Source organism: Hetaerina americana, unplaced genomic scaffold (assembly GCF_022747635.1).
Source record: "Hetaerina americana unplaced genomic scaffold, ioHetAmer1.1.p SCAF_7, whole genome shotgun sequence".
In the NCBI taxonomy this organism is placed as follows: domain Eukaryota; kingdom Metazoa; phylum Arthropoda; class Insecta; order Odonata; family Calopterygidae; genus Hetaerina; species Hetaerina americana.
The window spans coordinates 48,533,588-48,559,061 of record NW_027287316.1 but is presented as its reverse complement, the minus strand read 5'-3'; the positions used below and the strand labels follow the sequence as shown (position 1 = coordinate 48,559,061).

At 39.4% G+C, this 25,474-nt stretch overlaps 1 protein-coding gene across 3 annotated transcripts in view; it reads left to right on the top strand.

Annotated features, from left to right (window-relative positions):
* LOC139696676 (tyrosine-protein phosphatase non-receptor type 11-like) overlaps positions 1-25,474 on the top strand; it is a 1,102,100-nt gene that overhangs the window by 16,773 nt on the left and 1,059,853 nt on the right. The window lies entirely within an intron of this gene.

Below are 25,474 nucleotides of genomic sequence, written 5' to 3'. Positions count from 1 at the left end.
TTTATAAAAAGGATGCAAATGTCGAAGGTTTTGGTTTTTATACGCTTCTCCAACTATTTCAATTTATTTATCAAAATTGGTTCATATCGTGTCGATAAAAATTATTTTAGGTATTGTAACATACAAGGGTAAAGTGAAAATTTATGACTCAGAGATGGTGTTCCAATCAGCGAAAATTTATGGTTCCTGCCTGGTTGCACGTGTCATTAGTTCGTTAGACGTATTGTATTTATGGGAGCATTGGGTACGAGACACGGTGCTTCTACACTGCCACGTTCGGAGAAATAATCGCATTCTTGACTTCTACTGGTTGTCGCTGTCAAAAAGATTAGAGAAGAATAAAAAACACAATAATGCAATTGATGCGTTTTCCAATGAATGACTGTAACGTTCCTTACCTCACGATCATGGTTAGAGATGATTCTGATGTCATGTCCACCTGTGTGGGTTTTCTTTGTGCCCATATTTCGTACATGTGACAATCGCGTCTCTGGTGTGTCGATGGCTTAACGGGTGGAGTTCCCTTCTTGCGAAGGAGTCAAGATAGCAGTCGTTATGGTCTCTGTGTACATTTCCAACTTGTAACCGCCCGAAGCGTGTCGTCACAATGGGTGTATTATTCCCTGAAGAGAGTAGGAAAAGATAAGTGAGAAGGAGAAAAAATATCCAGCTGGATTTTCACGTATACGTATCTTTCTTCCTGTCCCTTTTTCATGTCTTTTCCTGTTACTCTACTTGAAGATGATGCACAGCAAGCTACCGTCATGGCATTTAGCGGGGGTTTTTAGGGTATCAGTCTTAAACGTATAATTAGGCTAACTTTTATAATAACTTTTGCATATATTTAAATATATGTTTTCACATATGCGTTCGCTTGGGTCCTCTTTCTTTTATACCTTATAGTTTGATTCTATTTTCTGTTGATCCAAAACTTCTTAACTGTACATTTTTTTATGTTATACGTGTATTGTGGGGATGGGATTGGTGCGGTGTCTATCGTACTGGCTTCCCACCCAGGGGGCTCGGGTTCAAATCCCGGCGGCGTTGAATATTTTTCAGAGCTATCTGGATGCCTACTTGAGGTGCTTTGTTGAGGACACTTAGAGTGAGTACGCCGCCCGTCGGATGTGACGTTAAGCTGCGGACCCCTTGGCGCCTTTCGTAAAGAGTAGGCTAATGCCGACGCCGGGTTTCTCTCCACCTTCATCCTTTCCTGTCCATTCCCTATGGCGCAAATGACCTCAGCTGTCGGTCGCCTCTCCTAAATACTACTACTACGTGTATCGTAACCCTTTTTCACTATACCATTCTGATATCTGCTCTAAATCGCTTGATAGTTATTTGTAAATCACTATTCAATAAAATAATAAATTCTGGGATGGGGCTCAATGTAAAATATTTTACTAACCTTTAACTTTACCATGACATTTAAATAATAAAATAATACTTCCTCTTCCTATTTCTTGTTTTAAATACAGACTATGCTCCTCAGAAACAAACCATTTTTCTTGATAATCTCATGAGCCTATAACAAAAATGTAACTACCAGTGACAACTTCGTTTCAAATCTTTTGTAGCACAGTTGTTATGGAGCACAAAGACAGGACATAAGTAACCCATACTAACGATCATCGCCCGGCACTTCTTGAAAAGTGTATCTTGACCCATGACATATAAGTGATAGGATCATATTATCATTATTTTATTGAATGCGCTGAGGTAAAAATACTTTGTCGCTTTACCTCACACCACATTTGGCTAATTTTAAACTTCATAATTTCTGGATATGTAATCTTTATCAGGTGTAATGGGATGCCCGAGGCACTTCTCAACTCCAGCCTATGTCACTGCTTCGACAACTCTCCTACGAACGGCTGCAGTCAACAATGCCGTTCTCGCCCTTGAATGTTGAACTCAAAGCGCGCCTGCTGGATAATTTAATCAGGCAACATGCCCCGTGGCTGATTAGACGTAGCCAACCTCTGAAGCGACCCGCGTCCGCGTTGTCGTGACAAACCCGATGCTAAGGCATCAGGAAAAAATGTACGAATCTCCCCGAAAATCTTGTTGAACAGCGTTAATTATTTTACAATCCCAGCTGAAATGGCTCGTTCAGGAATATAACATTTGTATTATGAGTGAAAGGTGCTGCTTTTAAAGAAATTTTAAAAAATGTACTGTTAATCGAGGTAATTACGTGTAGTCATATAGTGCTTCCGCATGAATGCTTATATTTTCTTCCATTAAATGTATAAATATCTACGCTCGGGAATTGAATTACGTATTGGAAGTCGATATATATTTTCCACCCATTCATTAATTCAGGCTTTTCTCTCTAAACAATGTGGTTTCTCGAATTACGCATAATTTTCATCCTGAAAACGAGTTAAAATATTATTCGCGAGAGCAAAGGAAATTCATTAATGGGAAAGAATCTATGCTCGAGTTTCTTCAAAGTAAAGGCGGATTGAACATTTTAATGAATGAATGGAAAATGAATCCTTGCGTGATTAGAAACCAGGTCTTTGAGTAAAAAAGGTGAGAATTTCTTTGAAGGGTTGTGGGGTATGAAAGATGGATGAATGTGGAAAACTATAGGGTACGTGGGTTGTGAGACTGATATGGAGGAATCATAGGTGGGTCGTTACCGTGATAGTTTGGAGGTACTTAATACCAATCCTAGAATTGATAACCCTTGAAGATGATAAGGGAGGATAAAAAAAATGACTTACGGCTAGAAGTGAGTGAAGAAATTGGGAGAAATGAAAATACAGCAAAAAGAGACTGGAATATTTTGAAGGCTTGGAAGTTGGATACGTTTGGAAGGAAGAATGGTAGGTTAAGCATTGAAAAGGGAGGATCAGGAATAGGCTCTTTGATGCACTCAGTGGTAGGAGGGAAGTAAAAATCTGAAAAATAAATAAGTGGAGAACTGGACGATATTTGTGTGGCACTTTAGGGTACAAGGTATATAATAATCCATGGGTCCTGTTCAAAATTTACGTGTTTGTGCATGGTGGACTATCTATAGTTTATTCTCTTGAGATCACTCGTCGAGTACGGGAGGTAATTCAGTACTCACAATTGGATTTATAAAAAAAAAACTAAGCTAACGATCATAACAAAGACTACTGGCAAAAAAGTTATTAAGGTCTACATCGTTAAATTTTAAAGTTTACTTCCAAAAAGTCGAAGTTGTGATGCTGATTTCTCAATTTATCCTATTTTTTCACTAATTTCGGATAATGTCGAATTTCACGGTTAATAATCATGCAACCGTTAAATGACGTGTGAATACAATGTTTCGAGCGCGAAAGTTTACCATAATACTGTGGTTTAACTTTTATAAAACTGGATTCAACTTTAAGATTATTGACTTGTCGGACTGCAATACAGAAATTTAGGAAGTTGAAGAAAAATATGTAACTCGAGTGTTCTACTTTCACGGACGTCCTAACTTAACATCACCAGAAAATAACGATAGAAATGATTTTCTGCTCTGATGGATTTTAAAAGAGATGCTCCCTGTATTGCTATCACAGTTTCAAAGTCGCAAAAAGACCAAGGATAGATCTACAATCATTTTAGTAGGTCAAACCTGTAGGCGTGGTATTTTCCTTCTACAAATTATTCATAATGATTACTCAGGTTTTACTCAAGGTTTTTTTCCTAACAGATATCTGAAGTTTTTTCTCTTTATGAAATTATGCCCAGGAAAAAAATGAAATTTGGTGTAAAATTATTTGCATTACCAAGAATTATTTTATGCAAATTCAGTTGGCTCCTTGTTGGTTGTATGTAAGTATGTTTTACGGTGACCTGCCTGCCCAATGTTCAGCTGCTTTTCCTCATTATTCCTCCCATCCCATACGTACCGCTGACCTAAATTGAGGGCTTCTCCTCGGACCTCTTCGCCACACATAACCCTGTTCTTCCATCTCATAAGTCTGGTCGTACTTCCATTCCTCTTCTATTAATAATGCGATGGCACGACGGCTCGCTTCCGCGCAATCTCTCTTTTTGCCGTAGGATGGACGCTGTTTGTTCTCCAATTGTTTTTCCAGGAAATCAAGGACAAAGGAAGGATGGCGTTTTGGCGTTGTATTATTGCTACGACCCCCGGCTATTCTACTTGTCTATACACCTTTTCTTGACATTATGCTCTTCCTCTCAAGTGTATCTATTGAATATTTGGGAGGCAACGAGACTTATGCACGAAATAAAAATCCCTGTACTCGTGTTTCAACAGCAACAGTTCTGCTTTCCATTTGTTGCCTCATTAAATCGACATCCATATTAATCCTTAATTTTGTTAATTGAGAAATAACGAACACACGTGAAAAGCCCAGACATTAAATGCTATTATGGCCACTCAGGACCGAAACGAAGAATCAAACTGTACCTTTCACTTGGGTAGATTGTGAAAAACATTATCTGCACAATAGTTATGGAGGCAGCTCAAATTAACTGTGTAGGGAGAATTGAATGCGTTGCAAGGTGCCACAACCGCGAACTGGTTTAGGTGCCATTGCTGAACAGTGTCAAGCGCGACCAGCTTATTGGTGTAAAAATAATTATTACCTTGATGAACCTGAGGAGGAAGTTTTTGTAAGCCGAGAATGCTTGAAATTTTCAGAATAATTGAATATAATATGTAATATTACTTTAATGCTGTAGTGAGTCATTTATTCACCGCTTTCCCCTCTTTCCTTTCATCTGGGGGAGACAATTCGTTCCCGCCGACATCGACCCCTCCTCACCCCAGATGCTCGCTCATTTTTTTTCATCTTCTGAGGGCAGTACGTGACGACTCTGGTTGTTTATTTCGTTGGCAGCCGTAACGCCGTGAACCCGATCCATCCCCGCCCACGCACAAACCCGGCACACCCACTGTATTATAACCTCGCTTCCCTCTCCCTCCCTCCCTCCAACCGTACCCTCTCGGGAGGGTGACGCACCGGTCTACGAGCACGCAACCTCCGCATCGCTATATAGTCGAGTGCATAAAGGATAACCATCTCCGCGTCACGGTCGTTTGTCGCCGTGCAACGCCCGCTCTTACGTGCGTATCTGCTCGTATGTGTGCATGTGCGCGTGTTGTTTCTCGTGCGCGTGGGCTCTCGAGTGCCACGGTATTTTTGGTCGGGGAGGGTGTTTCTTGGTTTATTATTTTTTTATTCCTTCCTTTTCCTTCATCTACTATTTCGCATTTCTTTTGGTGTTCTCTAAGATTCGCGAGAGTTTCCCACTTCCGCCCTTCTTTTTGCTTTCCTTTTGTTTTGTTTTCCCCTCCGCCATCGCTCTTTCCGAGATATTAATCGTCCGCTGCGGTTGCAGGTGTAGGTTTACGCCTCGACGAGTCATAGCGCAATCAACTCGGTATTTATTTTTTCTTTTCTCTTTCTGTCGGAAGTGGAAGCGAGGGAATGGCGAGGAATTGGAAAAAAAAGAAATTAAATGGTGGACATGGAATAATGAAAGCGTTTGGTACGGCGTTTGTGGACAAGGAAGGGCTGAAAGAAGAGGCGTTTATAGGAACATTTTATGGGAACTGGTGCGGAAGAAGCAAATCCTAAGCCAATAAGGTTTTTTTTTAAGAAGAGGTAGTTTAGTATTAGTATTGGGCTCTAAAGGAGACCATCTTGTTTCATTGGAACTGAAAGTATATGAATTACAAGGGCATTAACTTCGAAAAGTCTTGATGTGAGCAAGACGCTAAGTTAAGTCAAGTTATTTTAATAGAAGTATTCTTGGAACTCATACCTTTGCGGATTCACAGTTTTTCTCTCTCTGGAGACAGTTACCAGTTAATATAAATACTAATTTGTGAGTAACACATCTTGGAATTTTCTTTGTACTAGTCAGTAGCCACTTCTCAACAGCAAGGAACTAACATTTCATCGTTTCAAATTGGTAGCTTGAATATATTTAGGGATTGTGATGGAGGGTAGCCTTAAACTTTAACCTATGAGGTGGGTAGTAATTAATGAGTTTTAAAAAAGTACATGTGAAGTACTTCCTATTTAATTCTTGTTGTAGTCAGAGTAAGGGATTATCTTCATCGTTGCCTTATGCGAACTGAACATGTTTTCAACTTGAAGTGCTGCCGTAATATTGATTTAAAATCGTAATATACATTACTCATTAAGCTAACAATGTAGCATTAAATTAAATTTTCGCACAATAAATCATGCGAATAAAACGATATGATTACTCGGTATTGAATAATTCTACCATGTGCGAGTTTTGCTCTACAATATCTCCAAATTAAGCTCCTTGTAGTTTCTTGCCTCTTCAACCAATTCCAAATATGTATTCTGTCTTCTTCCTCTCATCTGGGAGAACATTCTACCTCCCATTACAACCTTCGACATCCACGTATCTCTCAGTAACCCATCTATCCCATCGTTCTGTATTAATTAACCCCCTTTCCTAGCCGTATGTATCAATTCTTCCGTTATCTTCTCAAAATCTTCCGTTAAATTCCAAAACCTATGTCCCTTTTACATAGGTTTTGGAATTAGTGCACGGGCGAATTCGCCATGACAGGCGAATGTACTCAGTGAGTACATTCGCTTGTCTTGGCGAATCTACTCAGTGAGTGCCAGTTATCCTTTCGATTTTCTTTCGAAATGCTTCTATGCCAATGCAATTATTCTCCTTATATTCTCACTGCTGCCGTTCTGCCGCTTGTTGGCGTGATGTCCTGATATCCTGCCCAAGAACGTCCAATGTCCACTATGCTCATGTTACTGCCTTGCCATTTGCATCCCGAAGTGAACCGTCGTACTCAATGTATTTTTGCATCATCCCATATTTATACGATGTATTTGCAAATTGGTAATTGATTTTGAGCCAGTATGTATATTTATTGGTTTGCTGAGTTTTTTGTCCTCCAGCAATGATTGTTTCGCCGATATGGACGCAAATAATGATCAGACAAGAAATGATCGGCGTTTAAGGAATGATTTTTGGTGGATTATTGTCGGTCGTTGAAGTATTGAACTCTTCCTGGGGGAAGTGTCTTTGACTCCACGGGGGGATACTTATATCCTTCTCTCTACATCAATCTCTGATACGGTCAAGTGGGGAGTCCAGTTTGCTGGTGTTTCCCCGGCAAACTTTTTCTGGTTCGGGGACCGAAATACGGACGGTTGATCAGTTGATGAGAAGACAATTCCAATCTCCGTGTAGACTTAGTTGAATACGTGAGCCAACCGTTTGGATAGTAATTGAATGGTCATTAAGCTTGGAGAGAAAGTGTTTATCTAATGATTCTCCCTTGAAAAATGGTGAAAAATTTCATCGGAATATTTCGCCAGGTGTGCGAGGATTTTCACGGCGTTAATCCACCCAACCTGAACGAAATTGCCATTCCAACACAGCGGGTATAAGCCAGAGTGTAATGTTATGCCTCCGCGTTTGGATCTGCGGTCTCATCCGGTCGCTTTCATTAAGAAGCGAGCATTCATTTAAGTAGTTGAAGCTAATGATAGACATGATTCTCGATGCTGAGATTAGAGATCACGATCTCTAATCTCCTAGTTTGAAAACCTTTTTCGACAGTGATAAATATTTGTGCCCATCCTATCAATCTTTCCGTGAAAATTGTAATTTGAATTGGTTTGCATATTGTCGCTATTTTTCAGATAAATTTCACCTAAGTAGGGACTCTTCCGATCAATAAAGTTATTAATCACATGTGTAAGTTTTTGGCTCATGTGTTATTTACGAATATGTGGTTATGTCCATTATGCATTATCTGAGTATAAAAAAATCTATATGGCTGATATGGGGTATAGGATATTGAACATCCTTCGTGATTCTTTGAAACTTTTTAAAAAAAGAGTTTCCTGGTAACAATTATGTCCTACGAGTGCGATTGTTGTGGCCGTTCTTTAAGGAGTTTGATCGGGAGACATAACGAAAACTTGAGTCGGACTTTAAGGCCCCCCTGCATTTCATTCGTCATCGCCGATCTACGTAATCTAGAAGAATGGCGGACGCCCATGATCTGCGAAAGGTGTGTTGCCTTGACTGGTGACCTTCAACGGTTCTACCTCCCAGGAATGGTTCACCACCACCTCTACCCTACGGCAGCCGAAGTTAACACTCCCTTTCCCGTGGTGGCTCAGTCTAGTACATTTACATCAATACCCTGCAAACCACCAAAAAGGTGTGTGGCAGGGGGTGCAGCACCAGGAGGAAAGGGTAAGGGATGAGGGGGTTGGGGCTTTTCAAATGGATGGGGAAAGGTGAGGGGAACCTGCAAAAAAAAATATATAAATATAATCGTATAACCATGCGCAGTCGCTACCTTGTAGGTTAATACTTATTATGTCGAGCCGGCTCCTGGGGGATTTCGATTGCAAGAATTCTGGTCTCTTATTGTTCTTGGAAAAAATGACCATTTCAATCTGTCTGTCTTGCAGTCAATCTCTCTAATCTTATATTCGTGATCCCTCCGCCCGTAATACGTTGGGGTTCGTATTATGTTCTTGATGTCATCGGAAAAGGACCCATCTTTAAATGTTTTTAATAAGTTTAATCTATATTGTAAACGCCGCTGTGTAAGGGAATCCCAGCCTAAATTTTCTATCCAAGTAGTTACGCTACTGCGTTGGTCATAACAATTTTTGACAAATCTAGCCCCCCTCCGCTGAACTCGATCCAATTCCGAAATTAAATTTATCTCTTGAGGATCCCATATATTGGCAGCATACTCTAGGTGGGGCCTGACTAGGGCAAGTCTGGTTACTCTGTGAAGGAAATGGTCGCGGAACATCTTCATCGCGTCTCCTTTCTGCAAAGTGAGCAAGGCATCATCCGGAAATCTGTAGCTTGCGTTCAGAGGGCAATCCGAAGAGCAGAGCAAATCCATCGATTCTCTCAGGGACAGTATCCTATCAATGTGGGCTCACGTGAACGGTTTAATCCCGAGTGAATTTTCTGCCGAAAGTCTCGGATTTAGTTCACTGGAGGATTGGGTAAATGGGATTCCACGGAGTTCCTGGAATGGAGAGAACGAGAGGTAATCATTGGACTTCAACGGTGATCAGGCTGTCAATGTTGACGACTTCATATTCGGCAGTGCTCATCGTGTTGAAGTCCTCTCTCAAGTCGTCTTTGGGCTCCAAACAGAAGGCGGTGTAGTTTTACGAGCTTACTACGCGCAATTTCTGGCTTTGAGGTACGAAATCGTTAGCCCAAATCACATATGACTTCCCGATCCTTGAGATTGGAGTTTAGAGAGATGAGTTTTCTCTGTCCACGACGTCACGATAACCGCTAGATACTAGGCTAGATAGAGACTAGTCATACCGCTAAATTACACAAATATCCGTCGTTCCCCTTTCCTACGCACTGCCCCTCGTAAATGAAGGGGACACTTCGTGACAGACGTAACATTCGACTCGTTGCTCCTGTTAGACGTTTTTGCATTTGAATTCCACATAGCAGTCCGCAAATTTGGCTCGTCGAGAATTTTTTATGCCATGTTTAACTTGCCTTCTGCGACACGCAAATATCTTGTGAGGGTCATGGCGCCAATAAAAAAAAGAAACGGTGGAATTTCAATCGTCACGCAAGGATTTCTTGGTGAATTATTAATTTGGAGGAACACGGTGTCACGGTGGTGTCGTCGCGTGACGGATTTTGAGGATGTGATGAGTGGCGTTGAAAACTGTCAGAAACAATATTAGGTCATTTGTGCCCTGCGCCATAGTGTGGGATTTTTGGAGAATGTGTCCATATTTTCTGCAAAAGAGAAAAAAAAAGTATTCTGACTTAATTTGATGCATTGAAGGCTCTAAACTGCAATATAATCTTGAAATTTAACGAAGTTATTATGTGATAAAACCATCAATCTCTTCGCATATCGCTTCCTCGTAAAAATAGCGGGGAAAAACGTTGCGCTATTCATTTAAATTAGTTTTTTTATTTCACAACCCAATTTAAACATCAATATGCCATCATCAGTTGATGATGAACATGTAATTTTGCATTCGGGTCTTGAAAATAATGTCTACTCGTGGAATTGAAATTAAAAAAAGTTATTTCAGTTAATTTCTAATAGTATCTAAGCTTCTTGGTTTTGACTAGCTTCCCTCTAAACTGATCGCAACCTGAATTTGACCCAAGATATTTTCGAGTCAAGATTTACCGCGAGGAGTCAATTAACTTAAAATCCGAAATGTTTCCAAAAACTGTTCTCTGTCTCTTTTAAAGGTTTGATTTTTCCTCGTGGAGATATTTATTTGATGAATATGGAGGAAAATAACAACATACATTTTGATGTCGCCGAAAACGAGATAAAACCTTTTAGGGCCTCAGGATGTGGTAAATTTACATCGCTGAACTTCCTTAATTTGATTTTAGAAGTCAAATGAATACCCTTTTCAATGTAATACATGTATAAGCCTTTAAAATTCATTCATACCATGTGGTTTGTGGAACTAACAAATGTTTCGCCATTTATCACCAGCAGACTGTGTAACGTGCTGGTTTGAAGGACTTGTAAACTGTGTCACAGTTTTGAGAAACGAGATCCTGATTGCTTTAGGCCGTTGTCTCACGAATTGCGTCACACTCCCCAAGGTGGCCGCGTAGTTTAATGTGGTTAAGGGAACTTACTTATCTAAGGAAAATGAAATGGAGTATTATTAAGTCAATATTTACCGTAGTGATCAAGATATATGATTGAAATATGGGTAAATGACTCATATTTGCTCATTTAGTGTCATTGGCAACTTCATTGTTACTAGTACTTTTTGAAGTTGAAATTAATCTGCAGGTCCTCTTAGAATTATATTGAAAACAGCATGATTTTTAAGCTGCGCTGCGTCGAAAGTTTCGACGTATTAATTTATTAAGAGTTCTTCGTTGAAACCAGAATATTTTAAGTTAAATCACATGTGGTTTAACATTTATTTTAATCCTCGTTATGAATCGCTCGTAGTACCACAAAAAATAGAGATACGAGGCTGTAAAATCCAAACTTAATTTAGTCCGCTATTAGGGGTCCAGAAAATTGCTCTAAACGTACCCCTGCTAGGTTGCGGTGGTGTGACGAAAAGGTGCCGTATATTTCTAAGGAATGTAATAATGGGTTAAGCAGCAAAATAACTAAAGGAAAGTGTGGTTGATACGAGGTATGGGATTGGAGAAAAAGGTTTGAAAAACAAAGCGAAGAATGATATCGTTCTCTTTCGGTAACGTGAATTTTAGGCCAGTGACTGTCTTCGATTCGACCAATCGATTAGTAGTCTCTTCACGTCTGCTAAGGGATGTGTCTTTCGAGTCAATAATGATCAAACCATTTACTTTTCATGCTTTACCCCTATTTTTGAATGTGGTTTGCACCTTCGCCGTGGTAGAAATCGCTGCTATTTACACTTTTCGAATCGCGACAACGGACTTAGCGGATTGTGGATTTAAGAATAGAGTAATAGAAATTGGAACAGGTTTTCACACAAATAACAAATTTTATACGGATTGTGTCTGACGGAAGTGCGTTCTCAAAAAAATTTGTGGGTTTGCGTGATTTTTAAAATTTTATTTGGGAGTAACTAATAAGCCTGGTCAATTATGATTTGGTCAAGGTGGTGCTCGAAACTTAATCCAGAACGGGGATCAATTCGTAAGACGATAAAGACAGTAAAATATTAAAAAATGAAATTTGGTTTAAGAATTAACGTGAAAAAATCCCCTACCGGCAAAAATATTCTTGTAGAACTTTTTAAAATTTTCTTCAAATGGGTACATCTGCACAATACCCCGCAAGCCGCCGCTGTGGCGGGGGGTGTTAGGTCACCAACCGTAAAAGGGAACAAAACCACATGTAAAATCAACACATGCATGCAAAACTATACCCACCATGGCCTATGCATTCATGCAAAAATCCTCCTATTCTACACGCATGCAACTACACATACTATCATCTAACATATAATTACACCTAAGGATGCAGTAATAAATTTATCCAATAATGTTCAAGCAAACATTTCTAAGGTAAGAAGGCGGAATTCCACGTACGTATACTCTTATCAGTAAAATTGGCTACAGAAAGAAAAGTAATTTTTGTATGCCTCTTCTGAAAATCCTGATATAGTTGTTCTTCCGTTATAGGTCTCTAGCGTTTAAGGTACCTACTGTACGCTGTATTATTGTTTATAATATAATTTAATGCTGAGTAATAAATCACGAAGTACCATTAAAACGCGTATAATCTATAAGGAAATGGACTATTTTATTCGTCGTGATATTAATACTAGTATTTTCACCTGCCAGAAAATCTTAAACGGCACTTTTTTAATAACCGTTTTGAAATGGAAATTTATCGACATTTATTAAATCCGGATCCAGAGAACATCTCTCGCCATCATATTAAGTGTAAATCAATTAATAACGACTTTGGGAAATGCTACGAATTCTTTGATCTATACTGTGTATCACTCAAATGCAATCTTACACATGGGATCGGGACGTAAAAAATAAAAAAACGCCCGCCCTATCTCCCATCTCAACTGTGTCACCCCAAATGCCATATTCGCTTTGACTATTAGCACTACAGAGAGACCAATTCGTGCACATTTTTTCCATTGCTCCGCCCTACCCCCCTCCCCCTCAGCCCCACAAAAGGAACCGCCGACTCCACATTCACCCCTTTCGATCCCCGGATTACCCCCTTCATCCACTTGTCCCTCACCGCCCCCTTATTCTTCTCGTCGTCTCATTTCGCAAGTCTTTTGATTTTTATGCTGTGGGAGCAGAGACACTTTTTTTCACCATCGCTCTTGTCCTTTGAAGTTTTTTTTTGAAAAAGGAAGCGATGAGGGAATCGCATCACCGAAACCGTTCGCGTTGGATTTCCTGGGTGCCCGGATTTCCTGGATTCGCGGTCTCGTAGGGTCGAATACGGGGGCGAACCCCTTTCCTCTGTCGCATCATTTTATTGCGATGTTCAATGTACCATAATCAGGGTTCTTTTCCCGTTTTTTTCCGAAATTTCGATTTTTTTGTGTAAAGTTGAGGGAAGTAAGGGGGGAAAAGAAAGAGAAAGAACTATTTCCCGACGAGGGAAACCGTACTAAGAGTCGTGGATTAAATAAAACCATCATCATTTCTCAGCCAAATGTCTCATATTAAGATTTAACTATTAGTATTACTTACTTAAAGTGAAGTGTCCCACTTGTTTTTATTTTTATCTTGGTTCCAGAAATACTTCTCCACCACCACTGCTCACTAGACTATTGCAGTTTATTTGCCCTTAAGTCTGGAATGGAATAAATAAAGTTTAATGAAATGAAATAAAAGGTGTTTAATAAAATTTAATAATTACCTTGCAGAACCATTTTGGGAACAATTAAATGCTACCCTGATGAAGGTTTTTGCCAAAATGACGGTGGTCAGTCTTCTGTAAAATTATTTTATAAATACCGCCGAAAGGATTTGTTGGCTTTCTTGATTAATGAATTTACAACTGTTTTGTAAAACCAAAGTGTATGCAACTTTCATATATTCGTCAGCTCGGATTAACTAGCCCTTCATTACTTCATGTTTTTTACTATGTTTCATGGAGAGTCTATATACTTAAAGCATTTGCCATAAACAGAAAATGAGGAAAATATGCAACAGAAATTGAACCAAAAGGCTTTAATTAACAAGTAAATCTTGTAATAATTGATATATTACATTCCACGTCCATTGTTCTGTATTTCATTGAGCCTAACATTATAATGTTTAATAAAAACATGCATTTTATCTAATGGCGGCCGCACTTAGATATCGACATTTCGAAATATCAACTATTCTTTTGTTTTTTAGTGCCTACTTCACTTTTCGTCTATTTCCCTTTCCCTTATTTTTCTGATTTTCTCCACGAAAGACAAACCCATCACTCTGCTTTCCTGGGCCTCTCTCGTTTTATGACTGCTATATATCACTTGACTCAAAAGTTTAAAAAGGTCTCTTTTGCTAGGAAGTTATGACGATAGGAATTTGTTTGTTACTGATGTTCTTTTAGGCTGAAACTTAACGGATAGAATTTCTCATCTATTCAATGGAAATCTTCTAAGCAACTTCGTTGCTTGATTTCAGGGCACTATTATATTTATACAGTAACGTATAACATTAGAAGGAAACTACATAGTTGAGACAGACTGGCAGACTAAGTAACTTGTGGTAATTATTTTTACAGTTATATAGAAATTGCATTTTCCACCAAGTTTTTATTGGGTATGATGCTGATGTACATGGCTACTGTATATCACCATTGGGTGCAAACACCCGTAAAAACAGATGTATGCCATCACCGAAACGCGTCGCTCACGGTGAAAGTCCTTCAAAAGACATTTTTTGTACTTAACGCCATATTTTTAATTATTATATGTGAAACTTTCGCGCCTTCTCTTTAGGAGAAACTTTCGAAGTGCCTCTAATCCTGAGATTAATATTTCCGAAGAAGTTGTAAACTATGCCGTCGAAGTAAACGATCCCGTGCGCATTTTTTATGCTGGGGCTTACCCAAACTATTTCGCGTTGATTTTTAGCATTTCGGCACTCATGAAAGCATCTCTTTGCCGCCGGCGTGGTGTATCATCGGACACCCCAACGACTTTGAGATCGCGATAAAACTGGCCAGGTGGCCCTAAATATGAACAGGTAACACCATCCTGTGATGTTTACTTAATGGTAGTTTATACTTTTTTTTATATCATGGTAATCAGTGACCTGCTATTATGAATTTTATTGATATTAGGTCGGTGTGTGGTAAATGGAAAATTATTTGTCATGATGGCCCATTTTGGCCGTAGAAATGGCCTCTAACCAAATTATTCCCAGTGTTACCAGCATCTGAGGTCCACTTTAAAACATAGTTACATTCAAAATACATGTATTTATATAACTATTGCATATGTTAAATTAGCCTCATAATCGTTCACGACTTCAACTGTCAAAGTTGACGATGCGTTATCCTGTTTCTAACAAAAATTCGAGTTAGCATGCGTGTGTAGTACAGAATGGATTTGAGGTAGCAAATTTTTCATTTAATTTCTGGTATAAATTTATCAGCATATGTATATTTTAGAGTATTCAAGATCTTGGAAAATTTAAAGCCATATATAGCATTTCGAAGGAGATGGTGGAAAATCATGTGCATGCAATGTAACTTAGGTACATGGCGTCGATCTTTTATTTTAGAAAATGTGAGTGGATATGTTTAACGACCACATTACGCCCGAAAATATTATTTGGCAATGCTGTAGGATGACATTAGGCTGGAGATAAAGGGACACTAGCCACCAATGTTCTTCCTGGTTAACTTTTCTGTTTAAATATGATTATATTTTGTGTAGAATCGTTCATCTATGCATTCCACAATTCTGTCAATTTTTCAGTTGAACTTTCTTTGTTATTAAAACCACAGGTATTGCAATTTTCCACTAGATATTTTATTTCAACACTACCGGTTTCGATGTTTTCACATCATCATCAGGTGATGACCTGATGATGATGTGAAAACATCGAAACCGGTAGTGTTGAAATAAAATATCTAGTGGAAAATTGCAATACCTGTGGTTTTAATATGTTACGCTTCCACCATATCACGCCTGAGACCTCATCATTCGAACTTTCTTTGCTCTGTACGTCGGGTGAATTTACCCTCATGTGTACAATGCTGCCATGTATGCTGATGTAGCATTGTCTTGGAAATTCCAAGACATTTCTGTAATAAAAGAGGGATGATACTTAGGAATTGGTCGATATTAAGTAAGGTTTTCTATCGGAAAAACATTTGTGAAGAATGGCAGGATTTTTCCATTTCCAAGAGAGCGGAGATGAAATAAAATAGAGGTAGATGGCAAGAGAATGGGGAAAGCTGACCAAAGTGGATATCTATTTGAAGAAACTAGCACTAACCGACGACAGTACTAACCTAGACATAGATGGAAGGATTCATGAAAAACTTTTATATGAGCTTAACTTTTTTACGGCTGAAACGTGGGAGATAAGAGCAGCAAGGAAAAGGGGGTTGGAATTGATGACGATGTGGTTCTATCTCAGAAAGACGAAAATAAAATAGTTGGAGTTGAAAATGATGAAGAATAAAGAAAGCAGCAGGACAAAATAGTTTCTCTTGAGAATTGAGGGAAGTGTGGAGATGGGATCGACATCAAGGATAAGGACGGATAAGCCATGATGATAGTGAATAAAATTTATTGGTAAAATTTGTTCAATTTATCTATTTCACTATTCGGGGTGTAATATGTGTGTGAGGTCTAACCGATAGAAACCGATATACTCGTATGTCCCCTAAGGCCATTCAGTACTGAAATCCTAATATTCAATATTGGATGTGAACTTTCAAAATCTCAGACGAACCCTTTATTTGATCCAAATCTCCTTACATCTATCGATTTTTTCGTATGAAACATGCTGTTTTTTGTTTTTGATGGCAGTTTTTATGTTTAAATTCCAGCGAACATTCAGAATTCGCCAAAATCCATTCTTAGTTCTGACGAGGAAACGGCTGTTGATATTAGAGGCAATGTTAATTGCCAAGCGTTTACAATATTCCGATAGGGAAAAAGGGAAATGTGGACAGGTGTTAGGGCAATTCTGTCCAATGAACTGCAGAATTTAGATGGTGAAATTTATAGAAGTTATATTCAAATGGGTCTCAGTTGTTAATTGTGAGACATTTCAATCTTCGTGCAGCTCCTTCCTACAATACCAAATTTTTTCGACCGAGAACGAAAACCACGTTCCCACAGAAATAATGTGAATTACAACGCCGCACACCCTTCTCATATCTGATTGTTAGTTAGATTCAAGAGTCCAATTGAAAATATGTATCGTACTTTTTTCTCTTTTCAGCACTGAAAATCTAATCAAACTTATTTTCATCAATGGAATTGTAATTAAACTCATCAAATACGATTCCCTTATTTAAACGATAGTATTTTTAAGTATATTGAATTCATAACTGAAAGAATCATCGTGTGAATTAGCAATTAGGTTTGCCCGTTTTTGTACCTAAAAACGCACAGTCCTTATAATAAGTAACTGGAGAGTGACTAAAATTAATTCATTCTTATGTTTCCTGCGTGTCCTCCCCTTTTTATATCATACTTTAGGGTTACGTAAGTGTCTCACGCGCTCTGGCGTACTCATTTCATCCTCTCAAGACCACGAGTAAGATATCTTGATATGGTTATCTTTTAGGAAAAGAAATTAATTGGCATTGATTATCAATGCGACTGACTCCTCCTCATTTAACAGTACTTTTCTACTTGCTGTAACCTACTTTGGTGAGGATTGCAGAATAGGACGTACTGAAGTCGTATTAACGGGTTAAGGAGTATGGAGTCATTATCGATGTCATAAACTGCAACATTAAGGAAGTGAATCTATGTTTTTTCTAATGTAGATAATGGGGGTTATACTTTTGGCTGGTTAAAGTACATCGTGTCCGGTGCTTGTCTAGGTACTTGTCTGCGGGCAAATATATTGGCTAATCTAACAAGACTGCCACTTTTATTTAGTGTTTAAATTGCTGATAATGTAGTGTTTCTCGTGTAAGAGCTGAAAAGGAAGCATTCAATTGGTTTAATTAACGCCTCAATGCGTTTTGATATCTAGGTTCCGCAACCAGTAAACTAATTTCTTCCGTTTAACCTTTGTTTTTTCTCTATAACCAAGACGACAAACTTGCATGAATCGCTATTCGAGTTCGCGACCTTTGAGTTGACAGTCCAGCGCGTTACGAAGAAAACTGAATTTTCGCTGCCATGGCGAGGAAGAATTAATTCGATCTTCTTTTATCAGCAGTAATAGTTTGTTATTAGGGGAGGCAACCGAAAGGTGAAGTCATTTGCGCCATTGGGTGAATATTTTGGTAGAGGTAGGATTTGCACGGGGCAAAGTGACGAGAAACCTTTCGTCAGCGTTATTGAAGAAAAACAGTCTGTAGCGTACGAAATTCAATATCACGACTGTGATTTGAGCTCCAGTGGGAAGGCAGTAGCACTAGCCACCCCACCATTCCATCTACAGTACCTGAATTTTGAACTTGTTCCTTAAAATCAATAAAAATTATCATTAAATCATGTTTCGCAACACGAATGGAAGAGATGACCGATGGCTATACAAGTATATGGGTTATCACCAGAGTGCAGTTGAGCAAATAATGATCATGAAATTTGTTTGGTGGTTTGTGGACGATGCTTTAATGAGTTAAATTTTGTTTCAGCCATTCATCAGTTTTGTTTTACGCCCGTTGGCTCGCGAATAACGCTCCGTTTGTTTCTCTTCTCCAGTGCTGACATGCATGGATGAAACGGCTCGCCACCTCATGCCCGATAATGGGGCATGTATTAAAAAAGGATGTTCATCGGAAATTATCTGTCCGCACGAACGTTGTTCGCCCGCCGTGAGAGAGCCAAGTTGTTGATGGATTAAGTTTGGGCAGATAGCGTTTAATTATCTCATAAGATTTCTGAACACTCGATAGAACATAGAGATGTGTTTCATCTCTCGCGTGGAACTTTTTGAAGTGCATGAGTACAATATTAATAAAATATGTGAATAACTTATTACAGTTATAAAATACTATTACATTAATTACCATTCCGTAAAATGCGTACAGTGATAGCAGATACGTCTAACTGATAAACTTCTCCAAAATAGCGATTGTTTAGATTACAATGAAAGTGTATTTACTTGTTCACGCTGTTAATCAACGTTTCACACCATTGTCAATGAAATGACCAAGCTCAACTCTGTATGAGTTATACAAGGTTGTTTGTACAAATTGGTCATCCCTCTGAAGTCTGAAAACAATCCGTCTTATTGTCATAATTCGTCTATCAATCAGAGATTAAGTTTCAAAGGATCCTTTCCAATTATAGTCTCTCATACCGGTAAATACTTCTCCCCATCTTGAACTGTTCTCAATGCGTTATTCACTCCTTCAGTTCTTAATGTATTATTATTAATTAATCTATCAGTTAAGGTAGGTTTTGGATGGACTAAACTACCAAATAAATATTTTGTGACTCCTAAAAAAACGCAGTCCAGCAAACTAATCCACATCAAGCCCCTCTTCATCTCTGTGTACTTCCTTCATCCCTAACAACATCCGTATCATATTCCTGCCATTTCCTCGTTTTCTAACATTCTCCCCTCTATTACAGCCTTCAACATCCCACTGCCGATCAATACGCCCTTCATCCATGATTGCTTCCTCAGGATTTCTCCCAACAAACTCCTCTCTTCGCCCACCATACCAAGTACTTCCTCATTTGTTTTCTTCTCTGTTCATTTCACCTTCTCCATTCTTCTCCACACCTACATTTCAAAAGCCTCCAGTCTACGTCTATCCTCCTGCTTTAATAACCACGTTTCCGCGCCGTACATAGCTACGCTACATATTCGAGTTTTTACTAGTCTTTTCATCATCCCTACTCCCGTCCCTGCTCAACGTCCCTGTCATCATCCCTACTACATCCCTACTCAACGTCCCTGTCATAAACTCCCTCCCTTTGTGAAATTCTTCTCCTTACGTGCCTACTTCTTTGACCGTGTTGGTCCAAAACACTACCGAGATACGTAAGATGTTCTACCTTCTCTAGTTTTTGCCCTCCTAATTTAATGTTAAGCTTAGCCTTTTTCTTTTTAGAAAATCGCATAACCTTTGTTTTATTAATATTGATTCTGATCCCCCATCTATCGCACTGAAGTTCCAATTCACTCAGCAATGCTTACAACCCCTTGGCTGAGTGACAAACTGAGGCTTGGTCATCAGCAAACCTAACTGATTTTACGAATTCCCCTCCGACTTTCATTCCTACCTCCAGTTCTTCCCATGCCTCTTACATCATTTCCTCCACATTTTACGTTGAACTGCACCAGTGGTAATGGGCAACCATGCCTTAAATCTCTTCCTAACACTGCCCATCCGGACTCCCCGTTCCCCACTCGCACCTGAGCAGTCTGAGACATGTACAGGTTGCGGATTAGCCTCATTTCCCTTAAATATGTTCCTATTTTCTTCAATATACTCATTAGTGTTTCCCAATCCACTCTATCGAATGCTTTTACGAAATCTACGACACTGGCAAATGCGTCCTGATTGTATTCTATATTCCTCTCGATTAGTGATCTTATTACTGCAATGGCATCACGCGTACCTCTCCCCTTCCTAAACCCAAACTGATCATCCCCTAAGTAATCATTTGCCCTACTCTCTATCCTTTTGTTTATGATCTTGAGAACAACTTAAGCTGCGTGGGATATCAAACTTATCGTCCTATAGTCCTCACAAGATGTAGCCTTAACCTTTTTCGGAATAGGAACTAAAACTGATCTCACAAAGTCTTCCGGCCAGATTCCCTCCTCATAAATACTACGGATCAGCCCATATAGCCTCTTCCTCCCACATTTTCCTAAGCATTTTAAAAGTTCCACGGGAATGTTATCCACCCCAACAGCCTTATTTAGTTTCATCTCTCTTAATGCCCTTTCTATCTCATTGTCTAGTATGCCTGGACCTAAGCTATCTTCCTCTACGTCATGTTCCTTTTCTATGTCTACTTTTGTTGGTCTAAGTTCTTTATTCTACAGTTCTTCTATATATTCCTTCCATCTCTCTTTGATCTTTCCTGTGTCAACTATTATCTTCCCCGCCTTATCTCCAACTGTTAGCATAGATCTTCCTTCCTTGCTTTCCGATAAAGATTTAACTTTGCTGTACAGCGCAACAATTTCACCCTTCCTCTGCAAACATTCCATATCCTCACACTGCGTCTTCCGCCATGCTTCTTTTGTTTTAATCTTTCTAATCATCATCCGTGATTTCTTTGCCCTTTTTCCATTAACGGTTCTCATTGTTTCTTTTGCGGCTTTCGATGGCCCTTTCGTGATACATTCTCATTTTTCACCGATAGTACTCAGCTCTTTGCCGTCATCCATGATTTTCTCTATTGCCTTGATATATACAGGGTTCGTCCGGAAAATAAGTGTACTGAGCTCATGAAAAAAAAATTATTACACTTTTACATATCTTAAGCTAATATTCCTCAAAATAGGACCCTTGTGAGTCGATACACTTGTTCCAGCGGCGTTCCCATTCCTGGAACGCTCCCGCGAAGGCATCATCGGGAACCTCTCGAAGACTCGTCGTCGACCTCTTCTCTGCCCTCCACGAACATCTTGTGCCACCGAAATATCATGTTTCTGGACATGGCTGACTCCCCGTAAGCCTGGTTAATCATACCGACAGTTTCGGTAGACGATTTCCCAAGCTTTACCGCAAATTTGATGGAATAACGCTGCTCCAAAAACTTCGGCATCGCGTTCCGTGACGTGGGTCGAGCGTGGAGGTTCGCGTTAACAGAGCTCCTCACTACACCACAGCTCAGAGCCGACTGCCTTTTTCAGCGTCGCTTGCCAACATACCCCCCTCCAATCGCAGCCCGTCAGAGCGCTGCTGGGCCCGCCTGGAGCGGCGCACCCAGCCCAGGAGTCAGTATACTTATTTTCCGGACGAACCCTGTAATGCCTAATTTAATCTGGTTTAGATGGCCTCCTCTTATTATTACGAAGAACGTCTTAAAATTAGTTTCTACATTTTATTTCCTGATTAAACTGTTCAGAAATATGAAATCGGTATGTATGGGTATGTGCACCATTTTTCGTTCAACTCCCCCTTCACCCACCCATCAATTTCATGATCCCTGTGGAAAGTAGCGCGGGGGAAGTGTGAGCCATACCTCCTCCTCTCTCCCGCTAACCTCATAACTGGTTGTTTACGCTGGTCTCTTCGACATGCAAATCACTTCCGCCCTGTGTGAAAAAAAGTCGACGGATGCCCTCCAGACGCCACTCAGACTCACAGAATCTCGGCCGCTCCTTCTTCCACTCTCCCGGTGGCCGCCACCTCGCCCGGTCCCCAATCGAGTGCTTCAGGGCGGGAATCATCATAGGTTATCATTTGAAATATTTCTGAAGACTGTGTAAAAAAACCCGTAAAAGCCACTTGTACGTATTTGTAAATTGAGATGTCGTTTCTAGCTTGAGGCATCGATAAAATAGCATGGAAGTATTTGAATATAAGAGCATAGTGTTTGTTTTAATCTACAAACTACTCACTAAATAATTTTCATAATTATACGTTCCAACTATCTAATTAACTCTTACAGGTGAAGGAAACCCCTAACCTAGACAATTTTATTCGGGGGTGGCTCATTTCCCTCTTGTATTGTAGTATCGTCTTGCGTAAATGAAAGAGGGAAATGTATATTATTTTAAAAAAAATCTACTAAATCGAGTTGAGTTTCCGACAATTACCATCCCTCTATATGCTTTCAATGTCTTCTTTTCATTTCTAATAGCTTATTTTCTTGTTTTCCGTGCGTGATTTCCCACTTAATTTCTTTGTACTTTCTTGATAGCCCTGTTGCCGTCTGAAAATTATTCTTTTTCATTCTCTCTCTTCTTTGCCTACGCTAGAATCTCGATTCCATTACACTTATCAGGTCCCATTATTTCTCTGTCTCTCTCTCTCTATCTATCCACTGTTTCAGCTATCTTCGAATATCACTAAGAACCCGTATCTCTTTCCCCACGGTAACTTATATGTCAATGCAACAATTTCAGAGTGTAAAAATCATTCGCCTTGACTGGGATCCCAGTCAAGGCGAATGATTTTTACACTCTGAAATTGTCGCATTGAAATGCACATTAGCGGATGACTCCGTTAAAAGTTACTGTTGCGGCATCTCCCGCAGTTTCTTTGGAACTTATATGTCCTTTCCATAAATTATTTCATACATCCTCCTAGAAACCCTGGTCTGGATAGCCTAAAAGAGATATGCCCATTCTGTTTTTCCTCAAAAATCAGGTTGCCTTGTCAATGCTATATTCACCGCTAGCTTTTCTAAAAAATACTGCCCGAATGCATGAGCTGTTCCTCTGTATATTTTTTGATTCCCTGCCTGCGGTTTCCCATTAATTTCTGGCGATCGGAAAGCCACATACGTGGGGCTTATCATTGGCATTGCCCGAATTTGAATCTGGGACCCTCCGAACTTCAGCCTTCTCGTCCGTCATCCCTTTTCCATTTTATCGAATTTGACGATGAATTTCGCGAGCACTAAACTATTTATTATCTAATTACTCATTCGCTCCCTGTCAATCACCAAGGAATTGCGCTGTTCTTGAATTTGGGTCTTACCATTATATGATCTAATTATTCCTCTCTGAATCCCCCGGCATTTCAAGTGTACTCTTACGTTTGGTGTGGTATTCACAACCTAACGGGAAATTTCCTCTCGGGAGGACGAAGGAAATTCAATAGTTTGCTATGTATTTCCCTGGCCGCATTCGGTTAGTGTCAGGTTCAGTTTTTAAAATGCCGTAGTTTAGGATTCAAGACCTCAATTTTTTATCGATTTGTGATCAGTTTTATAATTAAACAATTGTTAACTTTAATGTGGAGTTGGGAAAATGAAAAGGTAAATACTATTTTAAAAATAATGTAACATGTGAATGATTGGTTGATGCACACTTCGTGTTTGGTCCTTTGTGTTTGGGGACGGGAGTTCAAATACGTGAGGTTGAAGAGAAATTTTTACGAGGAAAGAGAGTGGCAGGGGAAATATTAATCATAAATAGAGGAAAATGCGAGGTGATGATATCAATAAAATGTTTCGCTCGCTGCAAGTCTTACCAGCGAAGGGGGTCTCCATGGAAACGGGTCAGCATGCTCTCTCTCGGGTGGTATCCCTCACGGTGATTGGTCGTTCAAGGCCGCACACTCAGTAAAACACCCCCTCCCCACGCCGCCCCTCGCCCACCTTTCCCACACCTCGCCTGCCAGGCCACAATGCCTTGCGTTACCATAGAAACGAAGGCAGTGGGTATTGTGACGTGTTCGACTGAGTGTGATAACAGTATAGATGTTACAATAAATGTATTATCACTCTCGCTGTCGGAGCCTAAGAGACTTTCGAACCTCATATCTGGAAAGTCGTCATCTTTAATTCTGTATATTTATTCCCTGCGCCAAATACCTTTAGCCATAATGGCGAAGATTTACTCGTTTTAGCAGGGCGTTTAAGAAAGGAAATATCCGTTTTAGGGTATCACGTCTACTCGTGTATATATATATATATATAAAGATATATAAATATGTATATATATATATATATATATATATATAAAGATATATAAATATAAATATAAATATATATATATATATATATATATATATATATATATATATATATATATATATGTGTGTGTGTGTGTATATATACACACACACACGTATATATATATATATATATATATATATGTCCAAAAACCTACCTTAACCGGTAGATTACCTAATAATAATAATATATATGTATTTATATAAATTTATTTCGTTGGCATAATTTATCATTGAAACGGCATTGGTTAATTTTATGCAGCTGCCCGATCCATTCTCCTGTTTTTTTCTCTTTACATCTTTGCATTGTTTTTTTCAGCGGTCTTGGTTACCTGATAAGAATTTTTTGCTAAAACTCGAAATTTCCATTTTTTTATCTGCCTCTCTCATCTCTTCTCGATTATCAGCGAGCGTTGGAGATTGAGTCTTTTCGTCGGGATATTTGATCTGATTTATTTAAGAATGTAATTAAATATGATTTATTTTCTTTTGCCGACTATGTAGCTACGTGTAGCTTATTCTTATTCCACCTGGCATCTTCGATAAAACTTTCGACTGAGAAAAAAGGGGCCATATGATTCGGGGGAATTCCTCTATGCTTAAATGGATAGGAAAGAGATTTGATGCATTTGAATTGCTGTTATCAACTAAATTTTATCTGCGCAGCATACCGTTTTTGTCACCATCGATTTTTGAACGCCGCGCTCGTAATTTTATACGAACTAACGGCCGTAATTGCTATTTGATACTGAATACCAACATGTATTTTATTATTCTACGAGCTGTCATAATGATTACGGGAAGGAATACGGTCCAGAGCATTGGCAACGGTGGGGAATCGAGATGGCTGTCGTACTCGCTTTCCACCCAGAGGGCCCGGGTTCAAATCCCGGCGGTGTTGAATATTCAGTGGTATCTCTATCCCTACATGAGGTGATTTGTGGAGGGCACTTTGAGTGAGCACGCCGTCCGTCGGATGGGGCGTTAAGTTGCGGACGCCTTTCGACAAGAGTAGGCTAATGCCGACGCCGGGTTTCTCTCCACCCTTCATCCTTTGCTATTCATTCCCTAATGGCGCAAATGACCTCAGCTGTCGGTCGCCTCCCCTAAATACTACTACTACTTGGTTGACGGCTTACATTGTTCGTGTATACAGGACTAATTCCTGTCTTAGACATTTAATTTGTATTAATTTTCTCGTACCAGGGACCTACTGCATATTTCAAATAGGGTATTTGACTGAGTGCGCTTAAATGTCGA